The 22,864-nt window shown below is 43.5% G+C and overlaps 1 protein-coding gene across 7 annotated transcripts in view; it reads right to left on the reverse strand.

Annotated features, from left to right (window-relative positions):
- PKNOX1 (PBX/knotted 1 homeobox 1) overlaps nucleotides 1–22,864 on the reverse strand; it is a 58,412-nt gene that overhangs the window by 29,445 nt on the left and 6,103 nt on the right. The window contains exon 2 of one of the 7 annotated variants that reach the window (XM_064578312.1): nucleotides 16,204–16,351. The exons of the other annotated variants lie outside the window; for them this stretch is intronic. The gene's annotated coding sequence lies outside the window, so the exon portion shown is untranslated. The remainder of the gene's footprint in view (nucleotides 1–16,203; nucleotides 16,352–22,864) is intronic. 7 annotated transcript variants of the gene reach the window in all.

The raw sequence follows: 22,864 nt of genomic DNA on the forward strand, positions 1-22,864 counted from the left end.
TTAGGGCTGCGGTAGCTCATCGTTTCCCTCCACGCTATGCATTCCTTAAGGGCCAAGGACCCTGTCCTGCTGTGGCCCCGACGACCAGCACCATCTCTGATCATGACGTACAGGGTTGACCATCGACCGCATGGTCTGGACACCTGGCTCACCCCAGCTCTGCCTGCCCCGGTGCCCACATCAACGGGCTGCGCTCTCAGCCTCGTCTAATCTCTGTCACTGTCACTTTCGTGGCTGCTGGCACGAAAACTCCCACAGCCGGCCTACGCCTGAGTCAACCCCGGTCTGCAGAGAGCAGGGCAGCCACTGGTTCGCAATGCCAGTGACTGTTGAACCAGAAGAACAGCAGAGGCTTTGTGGGAGGATCCAAGTCCCCAGTCCCCGTGTCACCGGTCAGTGGAAAGCCACCCTCTCTCAGTGAACATCTGCAGAACAGGCAGATGGAAAAGTAACTCCCTGATTTCTCAGCTTTACTTTCTCAGCCACGGAGACCTCGGGCCAGTGCATCTGTGCAGGGGGCTGCTTCCACATGTTTTATCTAACCCCACACAAATGCAGCAGGGGGGTGCGAGTGCCGCCTTCCAGAGCAGGCACGCCAGACCAGGAGACTTGCCCAGAAAGTGATGGGGCCAACGCAGGACCTGGCTCTGGGTGACCAGGGGCTCATTTTCTCAGAGCTGCACAGTGGAAATGGAGGTTTCCCTCCAACAGCCATCTGAAAGTCTGAGACTATTCAAAGTGGAAAAGAAAATATTTTATAAAACTTCCATTTAAAGAATAGCTAATCTAAGGAAAAAAGACATGTCCCTCCCCTGGCTGTGCCAGCCGTGGGAGCCAAGCCCTGAGCTGCCTCTGTTAACTCCACTGACGTACACCTTCCAGGATACGGCCCAAGGCCGGATCTGACTCTACAGCAGACAGTTCTAGATCAAAACCATGCCGGCCCAGAAATACCCGTGTCAGAAGAAGTCTGCATCTACTCATTTATTGGTGTCAGAACTTACACCAGCTTTCATGCAGTTACGCTAATTCCAAATAGCAGCAACTGAAGAGAAATGAGCAGGGCCCTGCGTGAGCTTCATCTGGAGGGTCTCCTCTCCTGGGTAAACCCTGCCACATGTGCAGGTGGCCATGTGGCCCTCACTGCCTTGCCCACAGGGACTTAGGCACAGGAAGTGGGGCCGATCCAGAGGCCCCGAGTCTCCTGCACTAACCCACTATTCTAGAATCGATGTGATGTTCAACCACAAAGCAAAGCCCATAGGAGACGAGGCGGTACCGCATCCACCCGTATCCCTCCCCACGCGCATCAGCAGTGCCCTGTGTTCAACTTTGAAACCATTCTTCCTCACGCGACAGGAAGAGGCTTCACTTCATTTAGGCACGACGTCACAAACACACCTGATGCGTGAGACACTCTTGGCAAGAACACCTACCAAGAGCCTCCTGCAACAATCTAGTGACTCAGATTTTAAAAGTAACTTCCTTGGGTTTTTTGTTTGTTTAGTTAAAGGATAGATAGGCAGATTTTTAAGATTGGGATAGATGGGGACGCCTGGGTGGCTCCGTCAGTGAGGCGTCTGCCTTTGGCTCGGGTCCCGGGGTCCTGGGATCAAGCCCCGCATCCGGCTCCCTGCTCAGCAGGGAGTCTGCTTCTCCCTCCACCAGCCACTCCCCCTGCTTGGTGCTCAATCTCTCTCTGACAAATAAATAAATAAATCTTAAAAAAAAAAAAAGATTGGGAAAAGATGTTCCAGTTTGAGAAGACACATAAATATACAGTGAATAAATATAGGGCTGTCAGTGCAGAGAAGGGAGCAACACATAGAGACACTGAAGGGCTCAAATGAGCCCTGCTTTCCTGGAGTGGACATGGAGCTGTTCCTATGAATTCATATGTTGAACACACACAGACATATGGAAATAGAGGCACACCTCACCTATACACACATACACATGGGAAGCATGTGCACACACCTCCCCATCCCTGTCCACTGAGAGGGTTGAGAAGCAGGGACACCCAGTAGCAAGGAGTCAGTATCCAGATCTTGGTCGATAAATGTCATTCCCCAATACAAAGAATTAGGGCTCCTTAGAGAAATGGCTGATTTGATTCCAGGGCTGGGGCAGGGAAAGTATAAGATGAGCCTGAAACCTGTGCTCAAAACAATTACGGGGGAAATGTCAAAAGGAAAGACAAACCAGCTTGTAGAAGCTCTCACTGGCCAAAAGCGGAACAATGTGAGCAATGACATATGATAGTAGTTGGGAGTAAAACAAGAATCTGTTGAGTCCAATAAAATATCTAGGAATAAACCTAACCAAAGAGATGAAACACCTGTACTCTGAAAACTATAAAACACTGATGAAAGAAACTGAAAATGACACAAAGACATGGAAAAACATTCCATGCTCATGGATTGGAAGAACAAATATTGTTAAAATGTCTATGCTACCTGAGGCGCCTGGGTGGCTCAGTCAGTTAAGGAACTGCCTTCAGTTCAGGTCATAATCCCCAGGGACCTGGGATCGAGCCCCACATCGGGCTCCCTGCTCAGCGGGGAGCCTGCTTCTCCCTCTCCCTCTGCCTGCCGCTTCCCCTGCCTGTGCTCTCTCTGTGTCAAATAAATAAAATCTTTTTTAAAAATGTCCATACTACCCAAAGCAATCTACACATTTAGTGCAATCCCTATCAAATTCCAACAGCATTTTTCATAGAACTAGAAAAAACAAGCCTAAAATTTGTATGGAACCACAAAAGAATCGCCAAAGCATTCTTTTTTTTTTTTTTTTTTTTAAGATTTTATTTATTTGACAGAGAAAGACACAGTGAGAGAGGGAACACAAGCAGGGCGAGTGGGAGAGGGAGAAGCAGGCTTCCCGTTGAGCAGGGAGCCTGATGTGGGGCTCGATCCCAGGACCCTGGGACTACGACCTGAGCCGAAGGCAGACGCTTCACGACTGAGCCACCTAGGCACCCCAAGAATTGCCAAGGCATTCCTGAAAAAGAAAAGCAAAGCTGGAGGCATCACAATTCCAGACTTCAAGCTCCTTACAAAGCTGTAGTCATCAAGACAGTATGGTACTGGCACAAAAATAGACACACAGCTCAATAGAACAGAATAGAAAACCCAGAAAAGAACCTATAACTCTATGGTCAATTAATCTTCAACCAAGCAGGAGAAAACATCCCAAGGAAAAAAGACAGTCTCTTCAACAAATGGTGTTGGGAAAACTGGTCAGCTACATGCAAAAAAATGAAATTGGACCACTTTCTTACACCATACACAAAAATAAATTCAAAATGGGTTAAGACCTAAATGTGAAACCTGAAACCATAAAAACCCTAGAAGAGAGCACAGGCAGTAATTTCTGTGATATCTGCCATAACAATGTATTTCTAGATGTGTCTCCTGAGGCAAGGGAAACAAAAGCAAAATTAAACCACTGGGATTCCATCAAAAAAAACTTCACAGCAAAAGAAACAATCAACAAAACCAAAAGACAACCTACAGAATGGGAGAAGATACTTGCAAATGACATACCTGAAAAAGGGTTATTATCTAAAATAGTTAAAGAACTTATAAAACTCAACACCCAAAACCAAACACTCCAATTAAAAACTGGGAAGACAAGAATAGACATTTCTCCAAAGACGACATCCAAATGGCCAACAGACACACTCATCATCAGGGAAATGCAAATCAAAACCACAATGAGATACCACCTCACACCTGTCACAATGGCTAAAATCAGTAACACAAGAAACGACAGATGTTGGCAAGGATGCAGAGAAACCCTCGTGCATTGCTGGTGGGAATGCAAGCTGGTGCAGCCACTCTGGAGAACAGTGAGGTTCCTCAAAAAGTTAAAAACAGAGCTACCCTACAATCCAGCAAACGCACCACTGGGTATTTTACAAAAACACTAATTCAAGAGGAGTCAAGATGGAGGAGGAGTAGGGGCCCCTAATTTCGTCTGGAATTCAGCTAGATAGTTATCAAATCATTCTGAACACCTGCAAAATCAACCGGAGATTGAATTGCTGCAATTCTACAAATAGAAAAGCGACCACTTTTTGCAAGGTAGGAAGTGCAGAGACATGAATCCAAGGCGATATATCGGAAGATAAACCGCGGGAGGAGGGAGCCTCCGTAAGCAGCTATGGGAAAGTGTAAGCAGTGGAACACAAAATCGTAACTTTTAGAAGTCTGCCTGAAAGGCACTCAACGGGGCCAAGCAGGTCAGAATCCCAGGTGGGACGGCGTGGTCTCAGGGTCCCCAGGGTCACAAAAAGAATGGGGGTGCCCAAGGGTGGCAGAGTTCCCAGGCATCGGAGCAGAAATCGACTGCGATCAGCGAGACCAGGCGCCAGCTTTCTGCTTGGTGTTGCCATAAACTGAGAACCGCTGCAGGGTCGGGTAACCACTTTCTAAGCAGGGACCCAGCAGGCAGCAGAACCAGGGTGAGACACCCCCCTCCCGTGGCCCAGGAGGAGCGACATGGGTGCACACCACAGGAGTCTGCAGTTTGGAGACTCCAGACGGGGTCGCGTGCCTGAGATAAAAACTCTCGGTCACAGGCTGGGTAAACACAGGAGAATGACTGACTGCTTTTCTGTGGGGGCTTGTGAAGAGTGGGGGGTGTTAATTTCAGCTCCAGGGCTGGAGATCAGGGTGCCACCACTTTCATCCCCCACATGGCTCTGGAGCCGCTTATATGAGCCAGGCATCCTGTAAGCGGGGTACAACTCTGCCGGAGCAAAGACACCTGACAATGAGCGTAACAGGCCCCTCTCCCAGAAGATCAGCAGAACTTCAGGCTATACCATGTTTACTGATCATACAGAACTGCAAGACTCCAGCTCTTGGAGAAAACAGTATATAGCATTCGTGGTTTTTTCTTTAGTCTTTCAGTTTTATATTTTATTTCCTTTTTAGCTATTTTCTTATATTATCAATTCTTTCTTTTAAGTCTTTAATTTTCATTTTTACATTTACATTCCATACGTATTTTTCATTTCTGGCTTCCTTTCATTGTATTCAATTTTATTTTTGTATATATATAAGTTTTCCTTTCCTATTTTGAGATCTAGTTTATTGTTCTGTTTAACTTCTTGTTTGATTCTTTTTTTTTTTTTTTTGGTTTCTGTTCTCTTCTGATTTGTTTATTTCTGTATTTTCTCTCTCTTTCATCTATTCTTTTCTGGACATAATGACAAGACGGAAGAACTCACCCCAAAAGAGAGAACAAGAGGCAGTACTCACTGCCAAGGATTTAGTCAATATGGATATTAGTAAAATGTCAGAGCTAGAATTCAGAATAACAATTATAAAGATACTAGCTGGGCTTGAAAAAAGCATAGAAGACACTAGAGAATATCTTACTGGAGAAATAAAAGAACTAAAATCTAATCAGGTAAAAATGAAAAAGGCTATTACTGAGATGCAATCAAAAGTGGAGGCTCTGCTAGGATAAATGAGGCAGAAGAGAGTTAATGATATAGAAGACAAAATGATGGAGAATAAGGAAGCTGAGGAAAAGAGAGAGAAACAGCTGAGGAAAAGAGAGATAAACAACTACTGGATCACGAGGGAAGGATTCAAAAGATCAGTGATTCCATAAAGTGAAACAACAGTAGAATAATTGGGGTCCCAGAGGAAGAGGAAAGAAAGAGTGGGGTAGAAGGATTATTTGAACAAATTATAGCTGAGAACTTCCCTAATCTGGCAAAGGAAATAGGCATTCAAGTCCAGGAGGCACAGAGAACCATCTCCCCCCTCAAAAATCAATAAAAACAGGTCTACACCTCCACATATAATAGTGAAGCTTGCCATAATAGTGAAGCTTGCAAATTTCAGAGATAAAGAGAAAATCCTGAAAGCAGCTCAGGACAAGAGGTCCTTAACCTACATGGCTAGAAACATAAGGTTGGCAGCAGACCGGTCCACAGAGACCTGGCAGGACAGGAATGGCATGATATATTTAGGGTGATAAATGAGAAAAATATGCAGCCAAGAATACTTTATCCAGCTAGGATGACATTCAGAATAGAAAGAGAGATAGAGAGCTTCCAGGACAAACAGAAATTAAAAGAATTTGTGATCACTAAACCAGATCTGCAAGGAATATTAAAGGGGATCCTTTGAGTGAAGAGAGAGCCCAAAAGTAACAAAGACCAGAAAGGAACAGAGACGATATACAGAAACAGTGACTTCACAGGTAATACAACAGTACTAAGTTCATATCTTTCAATAATTACTCTGAATGTAAATGGGCTAAATGCTCCAATCAAAGGACACAGGGTATCAGTTTGGATAAAAAAAAAAAAAGACCCATCGATATGCTGTCTGCAAAGATGCCTCCAGATTGAAAGTGAGGGGGTGGAAAACCATTTACCATGCTAATGGACATCAAAAGAAAGCTGGGGTAGCAATCCTTATATCAGAGAAATTAGATTTTAAACCAAAAACTGTAATAAGAGATGAGGAAGGACACTACATCATAATAAAAGGGTCTATCCAACAAGAAGATCTAACAATTGTAAATATTTATGCCCCTAACATGGGAGCAGCCAATTATATAAACCAATTAATAACAAAATTAAAGAAACTCATTGATAATAATACAATAATAAGGGGACTTAGCACCCCACTCACAGCAATGGACAGATCATTAAGCAGAAGATCCAGGGCCGGATGGCTTCCCAAGGGAATTCTACCAAACATTTAAAGAAGAATTAATACCTATTCTTCTGAAGCTGTTTCAAAAAAACAGAAATGGAAAGAAAACTTCCAAACTCATACTATGAGGTCAGCATTACCTTGTTCCCGAAACCAGACAAAGAACCCACCAAAAAGGAGAATTACAGACCAATATCCCTGATAAACATGGATGCAAAAATTCTCACCAAAATACTAACCAATAGGATCCAACAGCACATTAAAAGGATTATTCACCAAGACCAAGTGGGATTTATTCCTGGGCTGCAAGTGTAGTTCAACATCTGAATCGGAAAAGAAGTCAAACTCTCACTCTTTGCAGATAACATGATACTCTATGTGGGAAACCCAAAAGACTCCACCACAAAACTGCTAGAACTCAAAGGAATTCAGCAAAGGGCAGGATACAGAATCAATGCACAGAAATCAGTTGCATTTCTATACACTACAGATACACTAACAATGAGACAGAAGAAAGAGAAATTAAGTTATCAATCCCATCTATAATTGCACCAAAAACCATAAGATACCTAGGAATAAACCTAACCAAAGAGGTAAAGGAAGGATCTGTACTCTGAGAACTATAAAACACTTATGAAAGAAGTTGAGGAAGACAGAAGGAGATGGAAAAACGTTCCATGCTCATGGATTGGAAGGAGAAATACTGTTAAAAGTCTATGCTACCCAGAGCAATCTATACATTCAATGCAATCCCTATCAAACTACCATCAATATTTTTTCACAGAGCTGGAACCAAATAATCCTAAAATTTGTTTGGAACCAAAAAGACCCCAAATAGCCAAAGGGAAGTTGAAAAAGAAAAGCAAAACTGGCGGCATCACAATTCTGGACTTCAAGCTCTATTACAAAGCTGTCATCATCAAGACAGTATGGTACTGGTACAAAATTCTTTTCTGACAAAGCAGAAAAGAATATCCAATGGAAAGAAGACAGTCTCTTCAATAAATGGTGTTGGGAAAATTGGACAGCCACATGCAGAAGAATGAAACTGGACCATTTCCTTACACCATACACAAAAATAAACTCAAAATGGATGAAAGACCTAAATGTGAGATAGAAAACCATCAAAATCCTAGAGAACACAGGCAGCAACCTCTTTGACCTCAGCCACAGCAACTTCTTTTTTTTATTTAAATTCAATTAATTAACATATAATGTATTATTTGTTTCCAGGATACAGGTCTGTGAATCACCAGTCTTATATAATATCCAGTGCTCATTACAACAATACCCTCCCCAATGTCCATCACCCAGTTACCCCATCCCTCCCGCCCCCCTCCCCTCCAGCAACTTCTTGCTAGACACGCCTTCAAAGGCAAGGGAAACAAAAGCAAAAATGAACTATTGGGACTTCATCAAGATAAAAAGCTTTTGCTCAGCAAAGGAAACAGTCAACAAAACCAAAAGACAACCTACAGAATGGGAGAAGATATCTACAAATGTCTTATCGGATAAAAGGCTAGTATCCAAAATCTATAAAGAACTTACCAAACTCAACACCCAAAACAAATAATCCAGTCAAGAATTGGGCAGAACACATGAACAGACATTTCTCCAAAGAAGACATACAAATGGCCAACAGACACATGAAAAAATGCTCCACATCATTTGGCATCAGGGAAATACAAATCAAAACCACAATGAGATACCACCTCACACCAGTCAGAATGGCTAAAACAAACAAGTCAAGAAACAACAGATGTTGGCGAGGTTGTGGAGAAAGGGGAACCCTCTTACACTGTTGGTGGGAATGTAAGCTGGTGCAGCCACTCTGGAGAACAGTATGGAGGATCCTCAAAAGTTGAAAACAGAGCTACCCTATGACCCAGCAATTGGTTGGTATTTACCCCAAAGATACAAATGTAGTGATCCAAAGGGGCACCTGCACCCCGATGTTTATAGCAGCAATGTCCACAATAGCCAAACTGTGGAAAGAGCCCAGATGTCCATCAACACGAATGGATAAAGAAGATGTGGTTCATATATACAAGGAAATACTACTCAGCCATCAAAAATATGAAATCTTGCATTCACAGCAATGTGGATGGAACTAGAGGGTATTATGCTATGCGAAATAAGTCAATCAGAGAGAAAATTATCATACGATCTAACTCATATGTGGAATTTAAGAAACAAAACAGAGGAGCATAGAGGAAGGGGGGTGGAAATAAAACAAGAAGAAATCAGAGAGGGAGACAAACCATAAGAGACTCTTAATCATAGGAAACAAACAGGGTTGCTGGAGGGGAGGGCGGTGGGGGGATGGGGTAACTGGGTGATGGGCATCAAGGAGGGCACGTGATGTAATGAGTACTGGGTGTTACATACAACTGATGAATCACTAAACTTTACCTCTGAAACTAATAATACACTATGTATTAATTGAAGTTAAATTTTAAAAAAAGTAAAACAAAAAATTTTTAAAAACCCACTAATTTGAAGGGATACATGTACCCCTATGTTTATAGCAGCATTATCTACAATAGCCAAGATACGGAAGCAGCCCAAATGTCCACTGACTGATGAATGCGTAAAGAAGATGTGGTGTGTGGGCGCCTGGGTGACTCAGTTGGTTAGGCGACTGCCTTCGGCTCAGGTCATGATCCTGGAGTCCCGGGATCGAGTCCCGCATCGGGCTCCCTGCTCAGCAGGGGGTCTGCTTCTCCCTCTGACCCTCCCCCCTCTCATGTGCTCTCTGTCTCTCTCATTCTCTCTGTCTCAAATAAATAAATAAAATCTTTAAAAAAAAAAAAAAGATGTGTGCACGCGCGCGCGTGTGTGTGTGGAATGGACTATTACTCAGCCATAAAAAAGAATGAAATCTTGCTATTTGCAACAACATGGATCGAGCTAGAGAGTATTATGTTAAGTGAAATAACTCAGTCAGGAAAAGACAAATACTGTATGATTTCACTCATATGTGGAACTTAAGACACGAACAAGCAAAGAGAAGGAGAGAGAGGGAGGCAAACCAAGAAACAGACTCTTAACTATAGAGAACAAACCAATGGTGATCACAGGGGAGGCGGGTAAGGGGATGGGGGAAACAGGGGATGGAGATTAGGGAGTGTACCTGTCATGATGAGCACTGGGTGACTGAAAATAAAAACAAAAAAAGGAATCGTGAGTCCATATTGATATACATACATACATGAATAAATATTGGGGGAAACGGAAAGCTCTAAATTATAGCAGAGTTCCAACCAATGTGTAGAGGCAGATGCAATTCGATCACTGGCAATGAGGACCGGGGACAGTAATCGCTCCTTCAGGTAAGAACCATCATGGAGGCCAATACTAGGTGTGAGAAATAGGAAATGCACATGGTCTCCGAATACCTGTCACAAGATACTACTAATTATAAGGGAAAACAGTAGCTTCACAATGAAGAGACCTGGCAAAAAAACATCCTAACCAAATGGTGAAAATTCACATAATCGGTAATGAGACAAAGAACATCACAGCCCTCCCAGAAGGGACAGATAAAACTTCTGAGTAGTCCTGCCCAATCCTGAGGCTATACTCACAAACCAAAACTGAGGGGCAATCTACAAAGTAACTGGCCAGCAAGCTTCCAAAGTGTCTACGTGAGAGAGGCTGATGGACCTCTCCAGAAAGGGAAGTGACAGGTAAATATGTGTGATCCTGAACTGGGTCCTGAGCCCCAAAAATGTTATTTCCTTTTTGCTTTAAAGCTCATTAGTGAGACAACTGGCAAAATTTACATAAAGTCAGAGTGGATAAGAGTATTTTATCAGTTACTTTCCTAATTTTGATAACTGTGCTATGGTTAATTAAGACTACATCCTTGCTTTGAAATGCATACTGAAGTATTTAGCCTAAGAGGGGCGTCATGTCTATAACTTACTCTCTCAAGTCTACGTGCACACATACGTGAATATGCATATGCACACACGCGTGCACACACATGGGGAAACGGGGGGGCATAAATTTGGTAAAATGTTAACTCTGGGGAAGGTATATGGGAAATCTTTGTATAATTTTTGCAACGTCTCTATAAGACTGAAATTCAAAGCAAGAAGTTTTTTAAAGTTTAACACTTCCAGGGTTATAAAAAAGATGAGGGTCTCTCCTGGGTTCAAAGAAAGTAAAGGAGGAACGACCAAATGAGCACATTACAAGCTGCAAGAGGCAGTGTAGAGGCTCTGGGGGGGGCCACATGGAGTGGACAGGAGCGATGTGAGAGACTGAGGGTTGCTCCCCACACGGCAGTGCTACTCACTTGTACGAAACATCTCTGTTTTGAGGAGCAAGGGCCGCGATGTTTCGGGGTGTGGTTGCAATACCAGAACTTACTTCAAATGGTCAACAGGCACACAGACACAGCTAAACAAAGTGTGGCCAGAGTCAACAACTGTTGGAGTCCACGTGGTAGGGGATCTACGTTCTACGCTTTCAAACTTTTTGTCTCAAAGTGTTCATAATAAATATTGGGGGAAAATCAGAATTTTGTTCAAAAACATATGGATTTTTTAAAAAAGATTTTTATTTATTTATTTGACAGGGAGAGCACATAAGCAGAGGGAGCGGCAGAGGGAGAGGGAGAAGCAGGCTTCCCGCCGAGCAGGGAGCCCAATGCGGGGCTCAGTCCCAGGACCCTGGGATCATGACCTGAGCCGAAGGCAGACGCTTAACCGACTGAGCCACCCAGGCGCCCCAAAAAAACATATGGATTTGCAGTCCTTCTCTCAATCAAAACTGGTTAAAACCACATAATTACTACAACCATTCTAAATGGAAAATTTGACATTTGTGCCAAACGCTTTGAAAACATGTGCTTCCTCTACAATAGAATACCATGCAAGGAATTTTTTTTTTTAAGATTTTTATTTATTTATTTATTTATTTATTTATTTATTTATTTATTCTTATGTTAATCCCCATACATTACATCATTAGTTCTAGATGAAGTGTTCCATGATTCATTGTTTGTGCATAACACCCAGTGCTCCATGCAGAACGTGCCCTCCTCAATACCCACCACCAGGCTAACCCATCCTCCCACCCTGATTTTTATTTATTTTTTGACAGAGAGAGACACAGCGAGAGAGGGAACACAAGCTGGCGGAGTGGGAGAGGGAGAAGCAGGCTTCCCACGGAGCAGGGAGCCCGATGTGGGGCGTGATCCCAGGACCCTGGGATCATGACCCGAGCCGAAGGCAGACGCTTAACAACTGAGCCACCCAGGCGCCCCCATGCAAGGAATTTTTTAAAAAGGGCCGGGGGGTGGAGGTAACTCTATAACTAACACATACTATTGAGTAAAAACAGGGGCAGAGGGCGCCTGGGTGGCTCAGTCGGTTAAGCGACTGCCTTCGGCTCAGGTCACGATCCCAGAGTCCCGGGATCGAGTCCGGCATTGGGCTCCCTGCTCGGCAGGGAGTCTGCTTCTCCCTCTGACCCTCCTCCCTCTCATGCTCTCTGTCTCTCATTCTCTCTCCCTCAAATAAATAAAATCTTAAAAAAAAAAAAAAAAAAAACAAGGGCAGAGTAGGAAGGTGACCAACATTCCTACAGGACAGGACACCAAAGAGCTGGAGGGAAGTGCCAGCAGGTGGCGCCATTGGCTATGAGGCTGAAAGGGGTGGCGGAGCCCCCAAAGCAGCACCAGCCCATGGAGGGGTTACTCCTAACTTGAGGAGCCCCTCTCCAAATTCCACTCCCCAACACAATGCTCCACCACCTCTCGTAGGAACGCTGACTGCTACCTGCAGGCAGGCAGGCAAACAGCTCCCAGCAGCATTCACCGGGTTCACCCTGCATGACTTCTGGGGCTCAGGAGGAGGCCTCCGTCCACCTGCTCAGATGCAAGCCCTCCAGGCTGCCAGCCAAGCCAGGCACAAGTCACAGTCTGAGCACCTAAGGGAAATCTAGCATTAACTGGGAAATAAACTAAAAACATCCAACCCAAGGATGAGCAGTCAGCAAGCTCATCTTTATCAAAAACTGTTTTGTCAGGCATCATGTCAAAACCAAGGCTAATATGAGATTTAGAAACAATCAATTAATCCCTATTTCTTCCCTCCATTACATAGAAAAATAAGTTCCTATTATGTTCAAACTCAAACAACAGTGCTAACTTAACTTTTTAACATCACACGGAGCTCGAAGAATTGTCAACCCAACGGACTTATAATACCGTGGTGTTGAAGGGTTGGGCGTAGTTTTTGTCTGTCTTATTTCTACAGGTTTCATCCAATAAAAAAAGGACACATCATGTACTGAAGTTGTCACTTTGGCACCTTTTCAAGAGTTCTAGCCAGACTAATACAGAGGAAGAAAACACAATTTTCTGATCCTCATGTACAGAAATATTAAAACTCACCAGTAATTGAAGAAATATAAATTTTTAAGTATTAAATTTAAACAAGAGTCTCACACTTAGCTGGCAGAGATGAAGTGAAACCTGGAACCCTGAAGGAGTCCTGAGACTCAGGAACAGTGACTAGTCTGAAGACCAATTTGACCACCATGTACAATTTGCCATAAAAAAAAATGTTACACTCTTGTCAAAATCAACCTAAGACTATAATGTAGGTGTTGTGACCTTAAAAGCAGATCAAAGTACGAAATGTGGCCCAAATCCAATAGGCAGGCATTTTAATGTTTTTATGCCTTCCTGTCCAGGCAGATGGGAAGAAGTTTAGTTTTTCAGAAAAGAACAGATACTAACGGACTGGTTCAATCCCACTGACTGGTGAAGTCTCTTGTGCTCAGAGAGGGTATATGAATCAGGGAAGGCTCCCATGGGCTGGGAAGCCTTGCATGGGGGGTGGAGGGCAGGCAGAGGCCCTAACAGGGCAGGGCCTGTCTCTCATCACCCCTGCCACGACCCCCCAACCAATGTGGGTCCACCACAAGGAAACTCTTGCTTCTCTGAGACGGTTTATTTATTTTTTTAAAGATTTATTTATTTGACAGAGAGAGAGCGCGCACAAAAGCAGGGGGAGTAGCAGAGGGAGAGGGAGAAGCAGGCTCCCGGCTGAGCAGTGAGCCCGATGTGGGGCTCGATCCCAGGACCCCGGGATCATGACCTGAGCCGAAGGCAGACGCTTAACCAACCGAGCCACCCAGGCGCACCTGTCTGAGAGGATTTAATGATTGCCTTAGGGGTGGCATTAAGCCCTGGGGAAGATTTAGATTTTAATATTTTTATGTTAGGCTTCAGAATAAACTATGTATTTGACCTTTAAGGTGTTTGTAGTATTTAAGAAAATTTGGCAAATTAATCTTACATTTTAGCCTTGACTCTAAATTTAAAATGTATAATTGGGGCACTTGGGTGGCTCAGTTGGTTCATTATCCGACTCTTGGTTTTGGCTCAGGTCATGATCTCAGGGCCCTGGGATCAAGCCCCACATTGGGCTCCCTGCTCAGCGGAGAGTCTGTTTGAAGATTCTCTCCCTCTACTGCTCCCCCCATTTTCTCTCTCCCTCTCAAATAAATAATCTTTTTTTTTTTCTTTTTAAAGATTTTTATTTATTTATTTGACAGAGAGACACAGCGAGAGAGGGAACACAAGCAGGGGGAGTGGGAGAGGGAGAAGCAGGCCTCCCGCCAAGCAGGGAGCCCGATGCGGGACTCGATCCTAGGACCCTGGGATCATGACCTGAGCTGAAGGCAGTCGCTCAACCAACTGAGCCACCCAGGCGCCCTCAAATAAATAATCTTTAAAAAATAAACAAAATGTATAATTAAGCTTCTGAATTTAGACATGATTTTTTTTTTTTTAGTGAAAAGGTATAAGAGAGAAATTTACAGAGACCATAAACATTCTTTATCTGTGCAAGTTTATCAATTGCTAGGCACTCTTCTAGGTCCTGGGAATACAGCAGTGAGCAAAACCAAGTTCTTGACTCTGCAACGCACACTTCCTGGTAGACAGGTTTGGAAAGAACTTGAGATTCATTACGTAAGTAATTTTAAATTATTAGATCTAATTGGAAAGGTTTTGTTTGGTAAGATATTCCAGGTGTTTAAAATGACAATTAAATTTAATACACTTAAGAATAAAAACTAGGAGGGCACCTGGTGGCTCAGTCGGTTCAGCATCCAACTCTTGGTTTCAGCTCAGGTCACGATCTCAGGGTTGTGAGATCGAGTCCCATGTGGGGCTCCACGCTTAGTGGGAAGTCTGCTTGAGATTCTCTCTCTCTCTTTCTCGCCCTCCTCTGTCCCTCCCCCACCCCCGCTTGTGCTCTCTCTCTCCAAAATAAATACATCTTTTTAAAAAAAAGTATTAGGGGAGCCTGGGTGGCTCAGTCGTTAAGCGTCTGCTTTCGGCTCAGGTCATGATCCCGGGGTCCTGGGATCGAGCCCCGCATTGGGCTCCCTGTTCAGCGGGGAGCCTGCTTCTCCCTCTGCTGCTCCCCTTGCTTGTTCTCTCTCTCTCTCTGTCAAATAAACAAATAAAAATTTTTTTAAACTGATACAGTCTGATCATCTTGAGTTGATCAAAGGTTACCTTAAAGTGAAGGTTAAAATTTACCAAGTTATACAGAGAATAATAAAATTTGTAAAGTCCACATAAAACTGTAAGAAAAGAACAGGCCCATAACTTTGTGGCCTAAAAAATGTCAATTTAAAATAATCTCTCAAGGGCGCCTGGGCGGCTCAGTCGGTTGAGCGGCTGCCTTCAGCTCAGGTCATGATCTCGGGGTTCTGGGATCAAGCCCCACATCGGGCTCTCCACTCAGTGGGGAGTCTGTTTCTCCCCCTGCCCCTGTTTGTTCTCTCTCTCTCAAATAAATATATAAAATCTAAAAAATAAAATAAAATAATCTCAAATAATCTTTTCTATGCTCAAAAGCCTCACTTCAAAGGGCATTAAAAACTCACAGCAAGAAAAGCTGGATGCTAACAATGTTTTTTAGCCACCTTGATAAAAAATGGAAACAAAACCTATATGTCATCCACAGGGGAATGGTGAAGTCAATTATAGTCCCCCGTCATCAATCATTAACAGGATGGTTACATCCAAGAGTGGCCTGGAAAGGGCTCCCAGCAACTGTCCAGTGGAAAGGGAGGCACACATTTGCTGTGCATTCATTCAGTCCACCAATATTTACCACAGGTCATCTCTGTGTTCTAAATGCTGGGGATGGAGATGCAAACAAAACAAGGTCCCTGCTGTCAAGACACGACTTTATAACAATGTCAGAAATGTATTTATGGATTCATCTTGGGAGATGAGACATCTCTCTACTAAGCAGGGTCGGGCCTGGTTAGTACTTGGATGGGAGACATCTCTCTAGTACCAGGTCACCCCATCTAAGAGCGTGGGGCCCCCTCCGGCATCCCCTATGAAGTTTGATGGTCTCCGTGGAGGCCCACCGTATTCTTGGTTAGATTTATCCCTAAATATCTTGTGGGTTTTCTCGCTACTGTTCTTTCTGCTGGACTGCTAGGTAAGAAATGCCCCCAGTTTGTGCAGACTAACCTTGTCCCCGCCGGCTTCGCTGGGCTGCCTCTCCTTCTGCTAGTTCACGGACAGCCTACCGTTGCTCTTGGCACATGTCATTATCTGTAAGTCATGGTGCTGCAATCCCAATCAAGACTCCTGTCGTTTTTGAGAAACTCGGCCTATTCTAAAATGCATATGGGAGAATAAAGGTCCATGAATAGCTAAATTATTCTTGAAAGGTTTAAGAAATACCAACTTCCAAAATGTCCTACGAGGCCACAGTAACAACCAAACATGGGCAATGGCACAAGAACAAATTAACAGGCCAATGGAGCAGAATAAATAAGACATTAGACTTGCCAGTGCTTGAAGTACCAAAAGTGCACAAAACTTGGCAATTCTGATGCTTTTACAAAATTCTCTGAACTCCATCAATCCCTGCAAAGTGCTGGTGAAACGGTTTTGGCGGTACTCGGCAAGCACACTGTACCCGCCAACCACGCGCTCTCGGTCAGCCATGTGGGCACGGTGACTCTTGATGACCGAGCTGGCGAAGGCAGAAGCACTCAAAAGATAAAGTCTCTGCAGATTTGGGAGAACACTGTCTCAAACCTGTGTTACAATCCTATTTACGTAGCCCATGCCAACGCCTGGATGCATGGAAAATTTGTTCTAAGAGGCTCACTCTTCGTTTTGTACGAAGGGTAGAGAGAGGAAAATGAGAGAAGAAATATCAACTCAATGTCTACTCCGTATGTCAAGACGTATGTGAGGCACTTTTAAAATATATCCCCTAATTCACTGACTCTTCCCATTGAGATGGGCGGTCTTTGTCCCCTGCTCTTGAATCTGGGCTGATCTTAGTGACTCACTTGGAACGCGAAGGCAGTGGAAATGATTTGAGAAAAGTCCTCCCAAAGACTCCAGCCCTCAGCCATCAATCCACCGCCAGCCTGTGTCTTCCTAGCTCAGGACCGAAACACTGTGGAGCAAAGATGGGCCATTTCCACTATACCCCTTCCCAAATTCCTGACCCACGCAGCCTTGAGCATAATGAAATGGTTGTTTTATGGGGTGATCGGGTTCACACTAGTAGTTAACCAGAACACTCTGGTAGATAATTGGTAACAGGGTCCTCAGAGGTTAAACACCTTTGAGGTCAGTCTGTCTGGCTCCTTGGCCCTGCTGTATCTTTGACACATTGTCTCTGAGAATACAATAGCCTTGTTTCTAACGTAACTGTAGAACTTACAGGGAAATCAGTACGGTATGTGGTAACAACTTTGATGCCTACATGTTAATTTCATGAATCCAATCTATGAATTAAGGTGTCATTCAAAATGGGAAACACTGAGCTTGGATGAAGGCAGTGATCCATGGGCAAACGGGAATGACTTCCAACCAGAGCGAGGATGTAACGCTTGAGGACGCCCACACGCCTAACTGCTCCGCAACGTTAACAGGAGTCAAAAGAAAATGACAGCCTGGTGCTTATGAGCAGAAGTGGCACCTCCCACAGTCAAGGTTTAGAAGTCAGGCGTCTTGGGCGCCTGGGTGGCTCAGTTGGTTGGGCGACTGCCTTCGGCTCAGGTCATGATCCTGGAGTCCCAGGATCGAGTCCCGCATCGGGCTCCCTGCTCGGCAGGGAGTCTGCTTCTCCCTCTGACCCTCCCCCCTCTCATGTGCTTTCTCTCATTCTCTCTGTCTCAAATAAATAAATAAAATCTTTAAAAAAAAAAAAAAAAGAAGTCAGGCATCTCCAAAATACCATAACACAAATTACTAAAAAGGAAAGAACTCATTGTTCATGCCTCATCAACACCTGTAGGAAACACACGCTGTAGCAAACCGATATTGACGGCGTGTGAAGGATTCTTGATACTACTCATAAGCATGTAAGGGTTAAAATTCTGGGTAACAAAGACTCTAACTGCAACTGTGAAGATTATTTTCCAGAATTTCACTTTGGAGAAGAGTCATCTAACTTTGATTCAACAAGTTTACAGAAACAATCACCCTACCGATGGGGTGAAGCAGCACCCTCACATCTCCATTTCCTGACTTCCCATGGCCACTCTTCCCAACCCCGACCCCATCCTGAAGTCCATCCCCCACACTGCAGCCCCAGTGATGGGGTTCCTTACGGCTTGCTTCTTTCCCTCTAGTTATCAATTTTCAGAATAATGTGGTGGTTCCCCAGCATTCTCCAATAGTGATCAATGAGGCTGTTTTTAGTACATTATATCTCGTGGGTTTGAACATTTAAAAAATAAATAAGGTTTTATATAAATGTATATATTTTTTGATGTTCCAAATTATCCCATCTTTGGCCAATGCAAGCCCCTTTAGTTCCCTGCTAGAGCCTTTAACACACCCTACTAATTCTCAATAGCTTTCTTGCTTTCAGGTAAAACAAGCTACTCCATGCTCATCTTGTTCACTTTCTGCACCAAACTCTGACTTTGCCATTTATCCAAGGGGCTCTGATTCCTTTCAGTGGGAAATGACACGTAGAGACCACAATCTAGGTGCCACGGGTGCTCACTGCTACTGGTTGGTCACTGTTTCTAGGCTTTTCAGGGGACACAGGAAATGTTTTCTCATTAAAATTCTTTCAAAACGAATTAACACTAATACCTACAATGCAAATTTGGGATTACAGGGTATTTACCTAACTACTTTGATTTCATACTGTGTATCTTCTCTTTACCCTGAAAACGTTGACCATGTAACATAATGACGTACAAATTTTTATTTAGTTAATGGTCACTACAATTTATACAAACACAAAGTTTGACCTAACACAATGGTTCCTAGTGTCTTTTTAACCGACTGAGCCACCCAGGCGTCCCTCCTAGTGTCTTTTTAAACAGATAAATCTTTGACTATCTTCTCCATTTCATCTAAAGTTGCTGGTCTGCACAGGTTTTCCACCTCCACGGTCAATTATGGTCATTTCAGGTCTTCCTCATAAAGCATCCACAACTCTTCAAATTTGTTGCCATCAAATTGCACATGGCGTATTCCTATTTAAAAATCTCCCCACGGGGTGCCTGGGTGGCTCAGTTAAGCATCTGCCTTCAGCTCAGGTCATGATCCCAGAGTCCTGGGATCGAGCCCCGCATCGGGCTCCCTGCTCCGCGGGAAGCCTCCTTCTCCCTCTCACACTCCCCTTGCTTGTGTTCCCTCTCTCACCGCCTCTCTCTCTGTCAAATAAATAAATAAAATCTTAAAAAAAAAATTATAAAAATCTCCACATGTGCAGTTATATCCCTTTTGTAAATATTGTGCTCTCATGTCTTCTTAATCAGATTTGCAAAAAGCAAAAATAGATTTGCTTCTATTTTCTTTGACTTATTTTCCTGGTTTCTTGAGTTGAAAGCTGAATGCATTTACTTCTCTTGTTCTCTAATGCATTCTTTCTCCTGATAACTGTTTCTGCCTGACCCTATGATTGTGGTATGTAGCCCTCTGCCATTTATTTATACAGTCTGAAAATAGTTTTTGATCTCCTCTTTAATCTAAGAGATATAATGAAGGGGTTCTCAACATTTTCAGGGAGTAATTCTTAGCTATCCTTTCACTCTTAGTTTCTAACTAGGGTGTATTGTGGTCTGAGAACCTGGCCCATAGGACTTACTTTTTGAAACTTGGGGTTTTTCTTTGTGGCCTGTATGTGGCCACTTTTGTTAAATGTTCCATGGAAATGAAGAGAATCTATATTTTATGTTTGTTGGGTACAAATTCCTATACATATCTACTGGCCACATTATTTAAATCCTTTATATCGGTGGCTCTCAACTGGAGGCGATTTGGCTCCCTGAGGACATCTGGCAATGTCTATAAACAGAAACATTTCTGGCTATCACAATTAAGGAGATGAGTAGCTACTGGTATCTAGTGAGTAGAGACCAGGGATGCTGTTCAGTAACCTGCAGCGCATAGGATGGCTTCCTGACAAAGAATGATCTGGCCCCAAACGTCAACAGGGGAAGGCTAAGAACTCCCCCTCCACATCCTTTCTTCTTTTGGGTCTACTTGGTTTGCAGCTTGCAAAGAGTCACATTAGAGTCCTCCCTTTTACGTATACAACTGTCAACTTCTATTTTGGAAAGTTTTACTGTTACATTAGTTTATGATTATTAATCACACCTTTGAGTAATATGACATATTCCCCTAGTGCTCTGTAACTTGAGTCTAGCTGTGTCCAGCCTAATGTTACTAGACCTGTTTTCTTTTTGTTAGGATTGATAGTGATTCCCATCCCTTAGTTTCCTACCCTCTTGTGTTCTAGACGTTATCACTTATATACAGCATTTAACTAGATTTCACTTTTCTCCTAAATCTGGAGTTAGTATCACCTGGGAGATTTAAACCCTTTTATGTTAATTGTAGTTACCGATATATTTGGGCTTATCATGCCATCTTATATTAGTTGTTTGCTTTTAATAACACCAAGTAAACCTCCTTGTTTTCTTCTTCTCCTTTTCTACGTTTTTAAGTAATCCCTACAGCCAACATGGGGCTCGAACTTACAACTCCGAGATCAAGAGTCACATGCTCCACCAACTGGGCCACCAGCCAGGCGTCCCTCTTCTTTCTTCTTAACACACCCTTTCGTTGGAGTGAAGTTCTTCTTCGCTCCATTTCCCTCTAGTGCTTTGAGAATTCCACAGCCCACCTTTGGTCTTCTATTGCTTGCTCTCACACTACCTCAAACCAACACTAACACCAACATCCCAATCCAGGTCTCTAACAGTCCTCCCTGCATCAACGAAATGTAAACTTATGTTCACTGTACTTCCACACTTGAGTTTGTCCTCCTTAGCAGTAGGGACTGTGACATTTTGTCCTTACAGGCTCATACACAAGTCTGTAAAGGCAAACACATCTAGGATCATTTTAGAACATTTTTTAACCCCTTAAAATGAATTTTGGGGCATTTAAAGGTTAAACTTTGTATCTGTGGGTTTCTCTCAGCTATAATGCTTCATTCCCAATTAATGCCATGTAACCTGTATAAACTATATGTACACATAGACACATTTAGTATTCTATATGCTCACAGTAAAGTACTAGGATGCCTCCTTTTAATGAGGAACCACATCAGACATAGTAACACATATTACAATAATTATTCTGAACACCTGATTATTCTGACTAGACAGATTTCAGATAATTTTAATGATACCCTATCAAGAACATAACTAAAAAGAAAATATTTAAATGTTTTATTTGCACTATAATCATTTTCAGTATTATTTATTACATGAAAAAAATTACATTAGAAAAAATTCTTTTAAGCTTTGAAGGCAGAGATACTGGGATAATGTTTTCTACTCCATGAACATCCAATTAACTAAATTATCCACTTGGAGGTCAATTCACATACAATAATTTTTTAAAAAACAGGGAAAATAACAGACATAATGATAGACTGATTTTTAAAATTTAAAATAGGTACCAGTTACATTCTTAGAATATACTGGACTGGCATTAAAATTGAAACAGAGAGGGGCGCCTGGGTGGCTCAGTCGTTAAGCGTCTGCCTTCGGCTCAGGTCATGGTCCCAGGGTCCTGGGATGGAGCCCCGCATTGGGCTCCCTGCTCAGCGGGAAGCCTGCTTCTCCCTCTCCCACTCCCCCTGCTTGTGTTCCCTCTCTCGCTGTGTTTCTCTCTGTCAAATAAATAAAATCTTTAAAAAAAAAAAATTGAAACAGAGAAACAAACACTTAAATAAACAATAGGTAAAGTGCATCCTCCAGCAAGTTAACTTCATATTATTTTGACATGTCAAAACATTCAGGAGAGGGCGCCTGGGTGGCTCAGTTGGTTAAGCGACTGCCTTCGGCTCAGGTCATGATCCTGGAGTCCCGGGGTCGAGTCCCGCATCGGGCTCCCTGCTCGGCAGGGAGTCTGCTTCTCCCTCTGACCCTCCTCCCTCTCATGCTCTGTCTCTCATTCTCTCTCTCTCAAATAAATAAATAAAATCTTAAAAAAAAAAAAAAAAAAATTCAGGAGAAAACAGCGGTCATAAAAGAGCTGAAGATTTTTAGTCCCCTTTTTTATTCCTTTTACAAAAGAAATGCTGAAAGAGATTTGAAAACAAGCAAACAAAAGGGGGGGGGCAGGAATTCTAGAAAGAAAAAAGAAGCCCTGACAAACTAAAGACCACCCCACCACCCCAGTCCAGCCCCTTGGAGCCTGGCCGGCCGCTCCCCGGTACCCTGCTCCGCACTCCTGAGCCCGGCCCGGGGCCCACTGGCCCTCACACCCAGCGCTCCTGAGCCCAGAGCCCAGCCAACGCTGAGAGTGCTGCCCACAGGAGAGGTGCCTGACCAAGGAACCCTCCTTGCTTTCCCAGCAGCATCCGGGGTCCCAGACTGCTTCTGGGCCAGGCGGTGGCACCCATGAGAAAACTCGACCTGATATACTGACTTCATCAGCGAAGGAAGGTTTCCCAGGGCTCAGATACCAAGAAGAGAAGAACAACTGGGCACAGAAGCAACAGGAACTAGTCACTACAGCAGACTTCTAGATTTAGCTTCCAGCATGTAGTCACACGGAGGCCTTCGTGATTCTAATTCTGGTTTAGGAGCTATTTACATAGGCCATGTTTTTACACTGATATCACAGACCAGTCCCAGCAGGGTGCAGTCCACCAAGGGAAACTATCCTACTTCTTCTCTTTTCTTAT

The sequence above is a fragment of the Mirounga angustirostris genome, unplaced genomic scaffold (assembly GCF_029215605.1).
Source record: "Mirounga angustirostris isolate CCGP_5_RB_7025 unplaced genomic scaffold, mMirAng1.0.hap1 SCAF_1, whole genome shotgun sequence".
Classification (NCBI taxonomy): domain Eukaryota; kingdom Metazoa; phylum Chordata; class Mammalia; order Carnivora; family Phocidae; genus Mirounga; species Mirounga angustirostris.